The sequence below is a fragment of the Tauraco erythrolophus genome, chromosome 1 (genome assembly GCF_009769465.1).
Source record: "Tauraco erythrolophus isolate bTauEry1 chromosome 1, bTauEry1.pri, whole genome shotgun sequence".
NCBI lineage: Eukaryota > Metazoa > Chordata > Aves > Musophagiformes > Musophagidae > Tauraco > Tauraco erythrolophus.
This window is the reverse complement of record NC_141465.1, coordinates 23,755,360-23,769,860: the sequence shown is the minus strand read 5'-3', so window position 1 is coordinate 23,769,860 and position 14,501 is coordinate 23,755,360.

The following is a 14,501-nucleotide window of genomic DNA, read 5'->3' as shown; positions in this document are numbered from 1 at the left end:
AGATAATTATACTTTATTACTATGATAATGTTGTTCTTTTTAAGGTATGATTTCATGCAATATTTCCTAAAAATCTTATTGCTATGCCATTGAATTTTTCGTTTGCCTTTTCCCTGTTAAACTATGCTTTTTCATTTTTTTACAAGACAGCATGATTTTTCTGATGTAACTTTCTGACTGAGGACTTTCAACCAATGCTGAACTGAAGGAGAGAGAATAGGTTTCTCTTTCAGCATGCTTTTCTCGGCAGGCACATGAAGTGGATACGCAGGGCTCAGTGTTGGGGCCTGTTCTCTTTATCATCTTTATCAGTGATGTGGATGAGGGGATTGAGTGCACCCTCAGGAAGTTTGAAGATGACAGTAAATTGGGAGGTACTGTTGATCTCCCTGAGGGTTGGGAAGCTGGACCTGGACAGACTGGATCGATGGGCCGAGGTCAACTGTATGAAATTCAAGAAGACCAAGTGCCGAGTCCTGCACTTGGGCCACAACAACCCCCTGCAGCGTTACAGGCTTGGGGAAGCGTGGCTGGAAAGCTGCACGGTAGAGAAGGATCTGGGGGTGCTGATCGACAGCTGATTGAACATGAGCCAGCAGTGTGCCCAAGCAGCCAAGAAAGCCAACAGAGTCCTGGCATGTATCAGAAACAGTGTGGCCAGCAGGAGCAGGGAAGTGATTGTCCCCCTATACTTGGCACTGGTGAGGCCACACCTTGAGTACCGTGTCCTGTTTTGGGCGCCTCACTTCAAGAAGGACGTTGAGGTGCTGGAGCAGGTTCAGAAAAGGACAACAAAACTAGTGAAGGATTTAGAGAACTTGTCCTATGAGGAGCGGCTGAGGGAGCTGGGACTGTTTAGTCTGGAGAAGAGAAGGCTCGGGGGGGACCTTATCACTCTCTACAATCACCTGAAAGGAAGTCGTAGGGAGATGGGGGTCGGTCTCTTCTCCCACGTTATGAATGACAGGACGAGAGGGAATGGCCTCAAGTTGTGCCAGGGGAAATTTAGGTTAGATATCAGGAAAAATTTCGTTACAGAGAGGGTTGTGAAGTATTGGAACAGGCTGCCCAGGGAGGTGGTGGAGTCCTCATCCCTGGAGGTGTTTAAAAAACTGTGTGGATTTGGTGTTGAGCAACATGGTTTAGGGACCCTGACAGTGAAGGGTGAATGGTTGGACTCAATGATCTTGAAGGTCTTTTCCAACCAGATGATTCTATGATTCTATGATACAATCTGGAATCATATAGAAACGTTTTAGGGTGGAATTAATTTTCTTTTTATTTGGCTGTCTAAAAGTTTGCTGTCCAGTTGAGCTAAATATTTTCTAGTGACTACCTAAGTCAGCTGTCAGTCTTCCTCATAGTCTTGCTGTTGTTTTTGAGTCTGCTGTAGAAACACTTTTGTCAATCCAACGTAATACATATTTTCACATATGAAAAGAAATGAGTTTTCTTTCTATTGCATAGTTGTGATTTTTTTTTAACTTGGGTGTACAAGTTTCTGTATTTAAAAAGTGTAAGTGTATTTGGAGGTAGTAAAAGTAATTTATCACAAGTAGTACTGTAAAGGAGGTCAAAAGCATAGAATTCTTTCTTCTTGTATTTCAGTTTGTTGCCACCGACAATCTGTCTAGCCAAGAGACAATTATTCCTACTCTATTATATAGCTATAAATAACTGAAAATTCACTGGTATTTATTCACAGAGCTGGAGCCATCACTAGGCATAGCTTGCTTTAGAGGTATTTTCTGAGATGTAAAGCTTTACCTGAGTTTTACTCTGAAGGTTGAGTCAGTAGTGGGTTAGATGCATAATTTGTAAGGGCACCAGGTAGCAGGAGGTCAAAAAAAGAGGTCCAGCCTGTTTGTCAGTGTCTCTAGTCTAGAATACAGCACATTTCAGGACACCAGAATTAAGCTGTATAGTTACAAGGTGGAAGCTGGACTGTGGTCTCTATGCAATGCTGAGTTTTATTATCCTGAGTGCGACTATGTGGGAAATACCATGGCTTATTTAAGCTTGGGTGACTTCTTAGAAGCATTAGTAAAGCATAGATAGAGCATACTCCTTTCAAGATGCCACATGAGCTTGCACCTGAATTTTATGGACTCTGTAAGGTGCAGAAGCTTGATCATCTACTCTGACAGATGTGTGGAAACTCCACAAGTTCAAGATAATTTCTTCTTCATTTTAGATGGCAAAATCTGTGACACAGGAAAGGGCTGTGTGGTTGAATGAATCATAGCATACAAGTCTGTAACTGAGACCTATTTTTCCTGCCTCCTGCTCCATGGATATGTCTTCCCTTACTCCATTGTCACGCTCTCATAATGTGCCATCTAGGCTTTGTTACTGATACAATGGCGTTATGAAAAAAACCTAACCAGAAAACTGAAATCCTCTCCTTTAGCCCTGTTAGAAATTCCTGTGAAAGGTAGCAAAAGACATCGTAACACCAATACCATAAGTTTTTTAAAATGCATTTTATTCCTGGATTTATTGAGAAATGTTATTAGTAGATTTGGAACATCAAGTGAACAACTGTGTAATGCAAGGAATAAGAAGCTGGCAGCAAACAATAGATCACAGAGAACTAAAGCAGAGTGTTAATTGTGGTTCAGGTTTAATGTTTGGAGGGACAAGCTATGAACAGGAGAAAAGGTAAGAAATTATAAACACCATTTTCAGCCAGTTGGTCTCTGATTTGCCGAAAGACATCTGGAATGTTACTTGAAGCCTCAGTTTTAAAATTAAATTGAGCACTTAGGAGCCTAAGGCCATGGTCAGCCAAGACTGCAAACACAACCATGCATGCTCCAGATGTTACTGCCCACTGCACAGCCACCCCTGAGCTGAGTCAGAAGAGCAGAGATACCTCAGAAGCGGTATGAATCCTCCTAAATTGCCTCAGTATAAAGTTAGTTGGATTAGCTTAAACTGCTATTCAAACCTGTTCAAGTATTAGATAATTGACAGCTATTGTACTTACATTACTATGAAGCAAGTAATGGTAAACATTTTAATGTTGGTTTATGAGACAGCTGAAATATATTTTAAGCAAATAATTTAAGAAAAGTAGTAACAATAGTCGTTAAACTTCTTACCAAGTAAGCAGAGTGTACCAAAGGCTTCAAGAATTCTCAGAATTATTTTTGTGCTGTGGTGTTTAAATTTTCAATCAGAATTGGCAGGAACAGTAAACTAATTAATGCTGGATTACAATGGAGTTCCTACAAACGTGTATATGACATCTAGATTAATACCAAATGAGGCCTTCATGATTAATGTTGCTGTGATGAATACCAAAGGTATTAATAAAGATTAGACCAATTATTAGACAGTGTCAACCAAAAGAAGATAGTTCAGTGCAAAAAGATGATGTTCAACATGAAAAAAATCAGTGTCACTCCTTAAAATTCATGTTAGTAAAATGATAAGGACCTGAATAAAATGGAAAAGCTCAGACTGTTCTCTTAAAAATGCTTCAGGCTGGTCCTTTCTGGTGATGCAGGATCTCATACGTTTCTGTTGCTTGTGGGGCACTCTACATGGTTTGGCAGAGGTGTGTGCTGCACACTGCATTCAGCACGACCAAGTTTGGATCAACCCAAGGACCATCGACAGCATCGTTATGTAGGGAGAAGAAAGCGTTTCTAAAGCCTGCCAAATATGGTTTCCTTAAAACTCAAATACCACAAGAAAACACCCCAAACCCTGATTCAACAGCCATGCAGATGGCACGTGTGGATAGTGCATGAGAAAGTTTTTCGTATTAGTTTCTTCTCATATCATCTCTCTGTAGACTTCCTTTTACCTCATAATCTTTTCACCTTTGTCTCTGATTTTCTGCAGTTTATTTAAAGGACTAAATTTATTGAAGTAATAGATTATCTGAGGATTTATTTTAAACTATAACTTACTATAACCTAGTAAAGCTTGCATGTGTGAAAATGAAGTGTGTTTCTAAAATATGCTTGCTTATTTAAATTACTGACAAAAGTTAAGAGATTTTGGTGGAGTCATGTGGCAGACAATTGACCAGTTCATGGTGATGGACTGAAGGAACCAAAACAGACGTATCCACTGGGCATCATATGGTTCTGGAAGAGGAAAGATAATGTTTGGAGGTTGTTTGGAAAGAGGGAAGTGCAAGGATACAAGAGAGATTGACACTATACACTGAGGGAATTGTTACAGATTAAGGTATAGGGAATAGGTCGCTTTTCTTACCCTGCATCTGAATACTTGAACTCAGTTTAGTAACACATATCCTCTACAATGGCATCTAGTGCAAGGGGAGGGCTCAGAAGGTTGGCGAGGAGTCAAGGACATGGCTCGGCACACACTATCTCGCCCCAGTTCTGAAGTGAACATCCTGCCACTGCTGACGATCATCAGGTCATGGTGACCCTAGCCTCTATTTGTTGCAATGGTGTATTGTTTGTTGTTTAACAACGTGGGCATGACATATGTAATCTGCTGTTAAAAAATAAATATATATATATATAAGCTGAGGCAGAGATGTCCCTGAGCAGAGCTCCACCTGGACACCTGACCCAACCATCTATGTTTCCCCTGCAGCCCCCTGCATGGTTAGAGTGTGGATATATGATCAATAAGCTAATAGCTATCTAGACTCTGTTGTGGTCCCATATTTCACCTGACAGTATCGAACTGCACAATTGTTTCTGAGAACCTTTTCACCTACACCCAGCATTATCAGAATATAGTATTCTTGAAAATTTTTTCCCATTTCTCCGATCACTAGTGAAAACAGCAACCTCTATTATGGTGAGTGAGTGATGGGAGCTAAGGCTCCCCCGGAAGGGAACCGCCAGGCTGGAAAAACATAAGGGATAACTAACTAGAGGAGCTACAGTAAAATAAACAGTGTGGTCCAATTATAGTACTGTTTTCAGAATATGTTTTTAAACATTTTTAATTATGTCACTGCAAAATGAAAGTGATAAGAAAAATCTTCCTGCCACAATATACAGAGAGGTTAGAATGACTTACATGCAATTAGTACTTTATTTGATGGATGTAGCTGTTCTATGTTCATGGAATACCTCTGTGAAGTCTGTGATGTCCTTTAATGCATTTGTTGTTCAGAATTATTTGACAAAGCATTACTTCAATGGTTCTCATTTAAATCAAGCTTTCTGTGAGATTTAGATTTTATTACTTGTTTCTGAAGTCCTGTTTATTATGTCTGAAAGGTAAATTATGCTGTATTGCATTATCCTCTGACTGGACAGCTGGTGCAGGCAAGACACTCCTCCATGCTTGCAAAATTTAATTTCTTTTTTTTTATATAAACCTCCTTTTCAGGCAATTTAAACATGAATGCATAAGTATCTGTACAGTTTACACTGAACAGAAATGGAAATGGAATAAATTTTAAACCATTTTGAAATAGTAGCAGGTTTAACCCTGGTCCAACAAATCTCCTGACCTTCACTCTATATAATAGGAAATACAATCTGGAACATTGAGGAGAATAAAAATGTGAGACAGATCATCATCAGCTCCCATGAACAGCTCACCAGATAACTCCTGTGCTCTATTGCTGCAGTTCAGCCAGAGAGACAATGTTAGCACAGTGGAGTTATTTCTGAACCAGGAAACAACTTTTCAGCAAAATCGAAATTTTCCCCATATATGCTTCTGTTTTTTACAGATAGTTGTCTTTCATTTGAGAAACTGGAAACATGATATGAATGTGCATTTTTGTCAAAGATGATGTCTTGCCATGGAAGGAAAATGGCAGCATATACATGGTGGTGGGGCAAGCCACAAATGGACGCTTCAGGGCCTTCCTTATGTAGACTTCGGGAAAGAAGAGGTGTTAGCTGAGCTTTCAAAGCAGCTATATAAACCCTCTTCATTTCAAAGTGGTGATGAGACCAAATGGCTTAATTGTCTAAGGTCAAATTCACAGCTGAAAGAGGTCTGCTGATGCAGCTGTGCTACCAAGGTCTGCTGGTTGTAGTGTCAAGACCTGAAAAGATTGGGTTTGCCACCATAGCCAGTTCTGACTCCCTGCATGAAACCTACCAACAAAATTAAATCTTTCAGGTAAAACACTCTCAGACTTTTTGCACCAGAGATTGGTTACATATCACCAGATATGAGAAAATATTATTGAAATGAAAATCTCATCTCTAAACCACAGTGTTGCAGCAGTGAATGATTATTGTTAGACTATGACCTTTGAGAAATCTGCAATGAAGTTTTATAAAATTGAATGATGAGGTCTTTTTAAAGAGTATGTTTCAATCTAGAAACGAGGCTTCTGAGAGCTTGTCTTGTGTTGAACAACATACTTGCCAAGTGAAAAACATGGTACCAAACCCCGGACAGTAAACCCTGCTGAAAGGTAAGATTTATTGGATCGGGTTCAAGGTTGTTCCAGTGTGGTTGCATCCCTCTTGGTTCACTTTTATCATGGACAGAGCAAGCTCACATTTGCCTAGAAAGTATTATGTGGACATACAGGAAGATGCAGCTGCAGCAATACAATTTTTTAAAAAAACTTAATAGCAGTAGAAACGTTCCCAGAGAAATACTGGGGTAGAAGGCATGTCTGAAAACAATAGCAGATGGGATGATAATGTGACCACTTTAGAACTCCTATAATGTTTAGAGGTCTACAATGAAATAATTTGACTTTAAAAAAATCAAATGTCAGTGGATTTTTTTCCAACTCACCATATCCACTGACCTTTGCATTAACTGTTCTCTGTGAGGCTTTGAGATGGAGCACATGCAGCATGTGGAGTCTTGTGTCATGTTGGTCATCATTCTCTACTTGACATTTCTTGTGTTCCCAAGTCGATATGTTCCAGATTAATGAGGCATTTGTTCTCAATCAAGAAGCTATTTAAGAATACACTTTTAATTGTAATGGGTTGTATATGATTGATTATTTCTACATGGCTTGCTCATATTTTTGGATAGTTCAAAGCAGATGATTATTTTTTTTTCCCCACTGGGTACTGCCCAAATCTTTTCAATGTTCATACTGGTTATCACCCAATTATTTATGGAAGTGAATTGTCTTCATGAGGGGTTGTGAACTTCTTTGAAAAAGTTGCCTGGAGCTCTTTGCTGTAATGACCTTCAGTGTTCTTTGTCTGTACAAGGAATAAGAGAGCTAACACAGGAGTTGGTTGCAAAAGCTGTGTGTTTAAGTCAATTTGTGGGTTTTTTTTGAAAGACTCCATTGTTTTAGGACTACTCATCTCACAGTTGGTTCTGATGAGAGCATGTAACCATTTTAGTATTGTTCCGTGCTCATCCTTCTGCTTTAATTGAGGTCTACTCGTTTGACTCAGCTATGTCTTTAAAAGAAACAGTGTTTCAACAGCCAGTACATTCCAAACTGGACCAAGTTGTTCCCTACATGTGTGCTCCCGGCATGGGGGAAAAGGGGCGTGCCATGTGTTTTCATTTGCAAAGCTTGCTTCAGACTTTTTTCACACCCCGAAGAATTTCTGTTTGTTCTGTTCTTGAAAGGACAAAAGGCTCAGCACTTCAGGGCTCTGGGTCTTGAGGGATTATTTGAAAACTCTGATTTTATGACCTTTCATTTCTTTTGGTTGTGCGGAACATAATTTTGGCATGGACCTAATGGTGGTCAGCCCACCAGTTTCAGCTCAGAAGAGAGTTTGTATTCATAAGGGAAGAAGAGATTTTCTCTCCTCTGATTTAGTAAATATTTAAATTAACATTAACTTAATCCTACCCTTCCCATAAGATCTGTTGTATGTGGCTACAGGGGTTGCAAATTATTCACCTGTAGAAGGATTCAGATGCAGAGAAGGGTCTTTCTCTTTTCACATCACCTTTGTCTGCAGCTGTCAGGTAGATAATCTCATCATCCACTCACAAGATACAGTATCCTTTTATTAAGTGGGTCCACTCTAGTAAAATAATAGCCGTGAAAATGCTACAATAAAAGAATAATAAGAACTCAAAGTGCTTGTCCAAGCTGTCCATAGACAGCAGTCTGCCATTCACTGCTTTTTGACTGATTTTTTACAAGTTTCATGTGAAATGTACTATGGGTAGCCAGCATCCAGTTATTTTTCTTGGCTGTTTCCATGTTAGATGAGCAGGGGCAACATTAAGAGGAAAGATCTGTTTGTTCAAATTGTAGAATCATAGAATGGTTTGGGTTGGAAGGGACCTCAAAGATCATCTAGTTCCAACCCCTCTGCCATGGGCAGGGACACCCTCCACTACACCAGGTTGCTCAAAGCCTGGACCCATTAGGTCTAAACTTAGGGGCTATAGCATCAGATTACGTGGTGTCTGTGGGTGGCTTTTTGTAGCATATGGTGATTGCATCTACGTTCTCTCCTTCTCTTCTCATACAGAATATGTCGTGAAGAGCAGATCCTGCAGAAGAGCTTTCTCTGTAGGAAAGACATTCAAATTACTTTGATTTTTCCGAGCATCTATCATGGCAGTATGTTCCTGCAGGGCAAGGAACAGAGCTTTGTCAGTTAGGTTTACAGTAAAAGGGCACAAGTGGTGCAGAATGACTTAGCAGAGTATTAAAAGGAGGAATTTCAAATGAAACAAACCACAGTCGTGACAAAGTGCAGAGATGATGAAAACAGCCAATAACCACCCCTCACCCCCCACTAAGATCGATGTGTCAGTCATGGCTCTTCTCACAAGTGCCAGTGACTCATTTTGGTGAAATTTCAAAGGTTAGCATTCTTCCCCGTTTCTCAGTGGGAGGTCATTGCCCTTGGTGCAGAGGTAACAGATCTGAATGTGTGATTGCATATAAGCTGCCATAGCTTACGGCTGATTTTTTCAGTTTAAACTGCTGCATAGTATGTTAATAGACAGAGCAGTAGAACGAGACAACAAGAGACTAGAAACACTTGACTGTTTCGTCAGCCAGGAGGGCAAGTAGGAAGCATAATCCTCTACTCTTCCCAGTGCAACATGATGATGCTTGTGGGTCAGAGCTCTTGCTCTAGAAAGCGCTTCCCCTCTCCTGGTGGTCAGAGGCTGAATTTTGCACTTGGAAGTGCTTTTGTATAGCTGCATGCATGCGAAGAGGGGTGAGATGATGGCAGAGATGAGTCAGGAAACTCTCTGAAGTACTTGATATTGAACTCTTGGCTACAATTGCACTGTCAAAAAAACCCAACAACCCAGCTTCAAGAGAGTACAGTACGTGTTAGCAATTTTGCCCATGAAGTTTATTTTACCACAAAGAAGAATAACAACTTAATTTTTTTAGCCTGAAGGTTAAGACATAGCAAAAGAGTGTTTGAGTTAGCCTGTAGAAAGGCAGAGCTGAGACATGGAACAGCTATAGTTAAAGGAAAAAGGGCAAATGCAGAGACTGATAGGGGAGAAAAAGTGAAGTAACATAGTTTGTGTCTCACTGAAGCTGAAAACGTACACTCTATTTAAAATGATAATTTATGGAGGTCTGAATGCCAGGTATTCAATTTGGTCCTGGAATCACTTGAACTCAAACTGTATTAGTGAAATAGTCATGCTTTGCACAAATATTGTCAGTGTCAGCAGTATTGAACAGCTTACTTTTTTTTTTGGTCTCGAGCATAATTTTAATTAGTTGAGTAAAATGACAATTATGCCCAAAAGAGACCTTTTCCAATAAAAAATTATGCTATGCTACCTATTGCAAGTCTCAAAAATGGTTTCATAATCAGATTCAGTCATCCTTCCTCTGTCTGGAAGGCCTGTAACCCACAGAATCTGTTGTTAATTTGTGAGTTTGGGGGTTGAACTGAGCTTTCTGAGAAGGTCATGCAGTTAGTTCCAAGCGTCCTCTTTGTAGAGATTGATGTAAATATGGCTGGGCTTGCCCAGCTAGACTCTCTTGTAAGGTCACCATCATAACCTGAACTTTGGGACCACTGGATCTAGGAAACTAGTTCTGCCAAAATGGTAAAACTTTCCTACCTAACTGAACTTGAAACAGCTCATGTGTTGTATTCAATTGCTGATCACATAAAGGAGAGATAAAATGTTTCTCAGAATATTCCAGGAAAACTTACCTTTGTTCTAGTCTTCGTCTGACAATGTAAACAGGTGACTAAAATGATGAGAGATGCTTGTAGAAATACTTGATGAATGATTGGTTAATGGAATAACAGATTATGCAAAGCCTGTAGGAAAACTAAAAATCAAAGGGTAATTTAGGACAAGCTTCCTAATAGTGAAGATTTACAGGTCCATTGCCAAGTTCATATTGTTATTATTATAGGCACAGTAGTAAACATTATTGTATGAGAAAGGCCCGGAAATGCAAAGTGTGGGTTATATCTCAGTGACAGAAATCCTAGAGCTGAGTTAGATTTAGAACTTCATTTCTCAAAACTGAATCATCTTCCAAAGCATGGATTGGGTGAAGCTGGATGAGGGAAAAAAATCTTCAGTTATGTTCCAAGAGTGAAATGGTGAGATCTAAAGCACGCTGAAGTGAGAGCTCGTATTGATTTTGCTGAGATGCGTCTCAAAGAACAGTCACAGGTATCAGTCAGAGCAGCCCTTTCAGGCACACTGTAAGAGATTTTTGCTTGTGGACACAGCAAGACTGAAATGCTGAGCTTCAACTTCTTTATAAATGAAGCAGGACTGAACTGTTCTGGGAATATTTGAACTTTAGTAAGTTGATCTTTAATAAAAAGACCACTCACACCATGGCAATCCAAAACTCACATTATAAGAAATTCCCTAAGGACAACCCAAATGAGAATTTGCTGGTGTTTAAAGACTGCAATTATCCCAAATTCATGCATAGCAATCTATTATCTTCCAAGCCAAGGGCATTTCCTATTTCAATTTCATAAATGCTTATCTGGGCTGTTAGACACGGGACGAATACTAAAAACAAAAGTAACATTTTTTGTCAGCTTTTCCTCTTTTTGGAAACCTTTTGACCCACACCAATTAGTATCAGTCTTTTTGCACCTATTGAGTACCCTTCAGGGAACTCAGCATAAATCTGAACTGTGTTATAGAACCAGATATATTTTAGCTTAACTGTTTTGTATGTTTTCTAGCAGCATAGTTGCTAAAAGGTCAGCATGGGGATCTTCTTCTTTAAAGAATGAAGATAATGAAAACACCTATGCTTGATATGTTCACCGTTGACAGAATTGGTGAACCTGGGCTTGTGTGAAATAAATTGTGCAAAAAGTCCTGGTGGAGAAACATCTGCTGTAAATGTTTCAGCAGGGAAAAGATATTGTCTGGCTGAAAAATGTAGGACAAATTCACAACTGCAGCATGTTGCTGTTTAACAGATATACGTGGCCTTAGGGACCCATGTGGCTCCATTACTCGTCCAAAGTTCAAGATAAAGAGAAAAATAAGTTTTGACTGTCACTTCTGAGGAAGTGATAACAGATCAAAGGACTTTCTTTTATTGCGATATTTTCATCATTATGGAAAAGAATCACTTGGACTTTAGCTGCTGTTTGGAATCTTTACCTTTTAATAAGTGAACTCTGTAAATGTAGCTCAGAGAACAAAGGTTTCTCTTTTACAGTTAAACTTTTAACCCTTGAGGTTGAATTGGTGGAGACCAGAGGGAAAATCCACTGTGTTTTCACTGAACTTTTTACCCTTTGAAAAAAACTGAACAAGTTTAAAGTTCATACACTGAGCAAGAGGTCTCTACTGGGGATTTCTGGTATTATTAACTTCCTGACCTCAGATAATTAAAAGGGAAGAGCGGAGGCAGTGCAGACTTTGACTCAACTTTGAACTTTTAACCTCTTGAGGAACGTTTTTAGTGTGCAAGTGGTACACACAGTAAACTCTCTGATTAACTTTCTTTAACCCATGGACACAAAAAATGTCAGCAGGCCAAAATTATCCTTTGTCCTTTATGTCATATTTCTATTTGTGTAGCAGTTAAAACTCAAGGGGGATATTGTTTGGATACAAAAAGTGACAGAAACAACTATTTTCCAGGAACTGGCAAGTACAGTAGGCAAGCAAAAGGGAGAAGCAGCCATGAATCTGTCAGATACTGCAGCAGGGTTTATAATTCAGACTATGTTGGGTTTTACCTTTAGGAAATACACCAGTATTTTAGCATTGCCCCTTAGCAAATTTTTGAGGTATTTTATCTCTTTGTTCAACTGGGCTTTACTTCCTCAAGCAATAAGCATAGTGATACTGAGCAGCCCGGGAGATTATGGATTTGTTGACTAGGAAATAATCAAACAAGTAGTATTGTGAATTCTGTATTTGAGCACATAAATTGTACTTTTTCATGCCTACAGCACAAAAGAAAGTAAAAACCCTTTGCTTCTTGTCTCAGCAAGGTGAAGATTATCTGTGGTCAGTTGTTTGTCGGTGATACTATTTATTATGAACTAGCCTGGGGAAAAATGTGGGAAGCAGTAAAAGCTTCATTTAAACCTCCTAGCTTTAGTGTTATTGGAGTGTAAAATAGAATTATCGTGAATTCATGTAGTCAGAGATAAAAGAACTTATTTAAAAAAAATACAGAAAATGTTGAATGAAAATATTTCCCATAAGAGAAAGCTGTAAGTTTCTGAGGCAAAATGTCAATAATTGGTATCCGTTCAATTTTTTTCACCATAAGAAAAGGAAGAACACAATTGAGTTTATGTCTTATGGTTCCCTAAATGTTTATTGCGTATCATGGTGTTCTCAATTATAGCAATCATTTGTCTCTTCCACTAGGAACTCAACAGCATTCAATGTAAATCGTAACTTTCATTTCAGTTTTCTTTAGATGCAGAAACACAACCAGAAAAGACTGCAAATGTCTTTTGGAAGCAGATGTGCTAGAGCATGAAATTGCTGCTTTAGGATTATTAGCAGATTAGCAGAAAAATTTTGAGGCTGGCTAGATGTTTTGTTAAGTATGGATGCATGCATCTTGAAAGTTTTGAATTTGGAAGATTTTTTCAAACCTCTTGATTAAATCCAACTGAACACTGAAAAAAAATATTCTCTTTTAAAACAAATACACAAATCATATAGTTATGTAGGGGATCATCCTATATGTCCTGGTGAAAAGAACTCTGAAAGACACAAGTCTTGAAATTTTTGGCAAAAATGTAACTTTTCTTGGAAAAGCACCAGATTAGCCTGGTGTTCTATAGGTTTTCATTGTTTTTCTACTGCTCAAAACTATTATCTACATTACCAGATAGCCTGATGCAATTCAAATAGATCTATAGAGTGAAACAGTTCGTGTGGTAGGACCCAATATTCATGCTGTATTCATGTGGAGGTTATATTTCAGACTAGCTCTGGTCTGATCCCACAAGCCAAATACCCATAGTGGCAGGAGCACATCATGAGTACTCCTAAGGTTTATTTTCTGGTCTATTTTTAACCTAGAAGAATCTATTTCATGTACTCTGTGGCCACCTGACAGCACGAACCAGAGGTGATGAAGGGATGCACTTCCAAAGCGCCCTCCTGTTCTGAACTGAAATGCCTGTGTAGACACACCTGGTGCTGCTGAATCAGGGAACAGGAGCTGGCCTCTGTGACCAGGTCACATACCAGACTGAAAGCATCCTCATGGTTTGTAATTGGTGACGCAGGTGCAAGCTCACCCCTGCAGCTGTGTGGGTTTGGAGATGTGTATACTGGGCTGTGTCTATAGTGGGGTTGGAGAAGTGGGCATCCTTGGGATACCCACAGTAGGATCCAGAGGCTGGGAAAGAAGCACCCCATAGACTTCCTTCCACAGGTGCATCTATAAGGGTCAATGTGCAAACAGAATAATAAAAGACTACGTAGTATTAATCTTTCACTGTCCCCAGCTGGGGACATAAGCTGTGCCCCTTAGTAGTTTTCACAGTGACCCACACTGGGATGTGTGGGGACTAAAACTGTCGGAAGGATGCTGAACAACTGTGTGGGGCTGGTGGCCAGAAGCACTGCTGTTAGTTCTCCAAATAGGTGTTGGATATTTCCTGCTTAGGATAGGACTGTCACAGCAAGTCTGAAATAAATATGCTGTATTGAATCTGAAAGAAGTGTTGCCCTGTGCCTGTGAAATCCTGACTCCAGAAAGCACTAAGGCTACTGTTTGTGTGCTGGAAAAGTGAAATTATGAGCAGACACTGCTATTAGTCAAAAAACATAGTGGAGGGAAGAATGCTCAAGTTGCTACGTATAAGAAAATCAATCAAATTTCTTCTTCTTAAAAGGAAATTTAAAGATGAATTTTCTTATGTGAGTCCTTCATCTGAGCAGTGGGTCTTGTTGAGCCTTGGCCAGCTGAGTGCCTTCCTCCTGGATGGGGACATGGCCTCCTCTTCAGGGCGCAGTGAGCGAAGGAGGGACATGCTTATGAAAGCCATCTTCCTTCTGCTGTGCCGTCAGAGCAGGGGAAGTCCTTTCATCGTGCCCTGGCCTTGGAGGGGAGCATGAAGACCATGGCGAAGTCTCATGCTCAGACTAAGCTGGTTCATCCCCTGCTGCAGCAGCGGCACTGAGAAATCCGG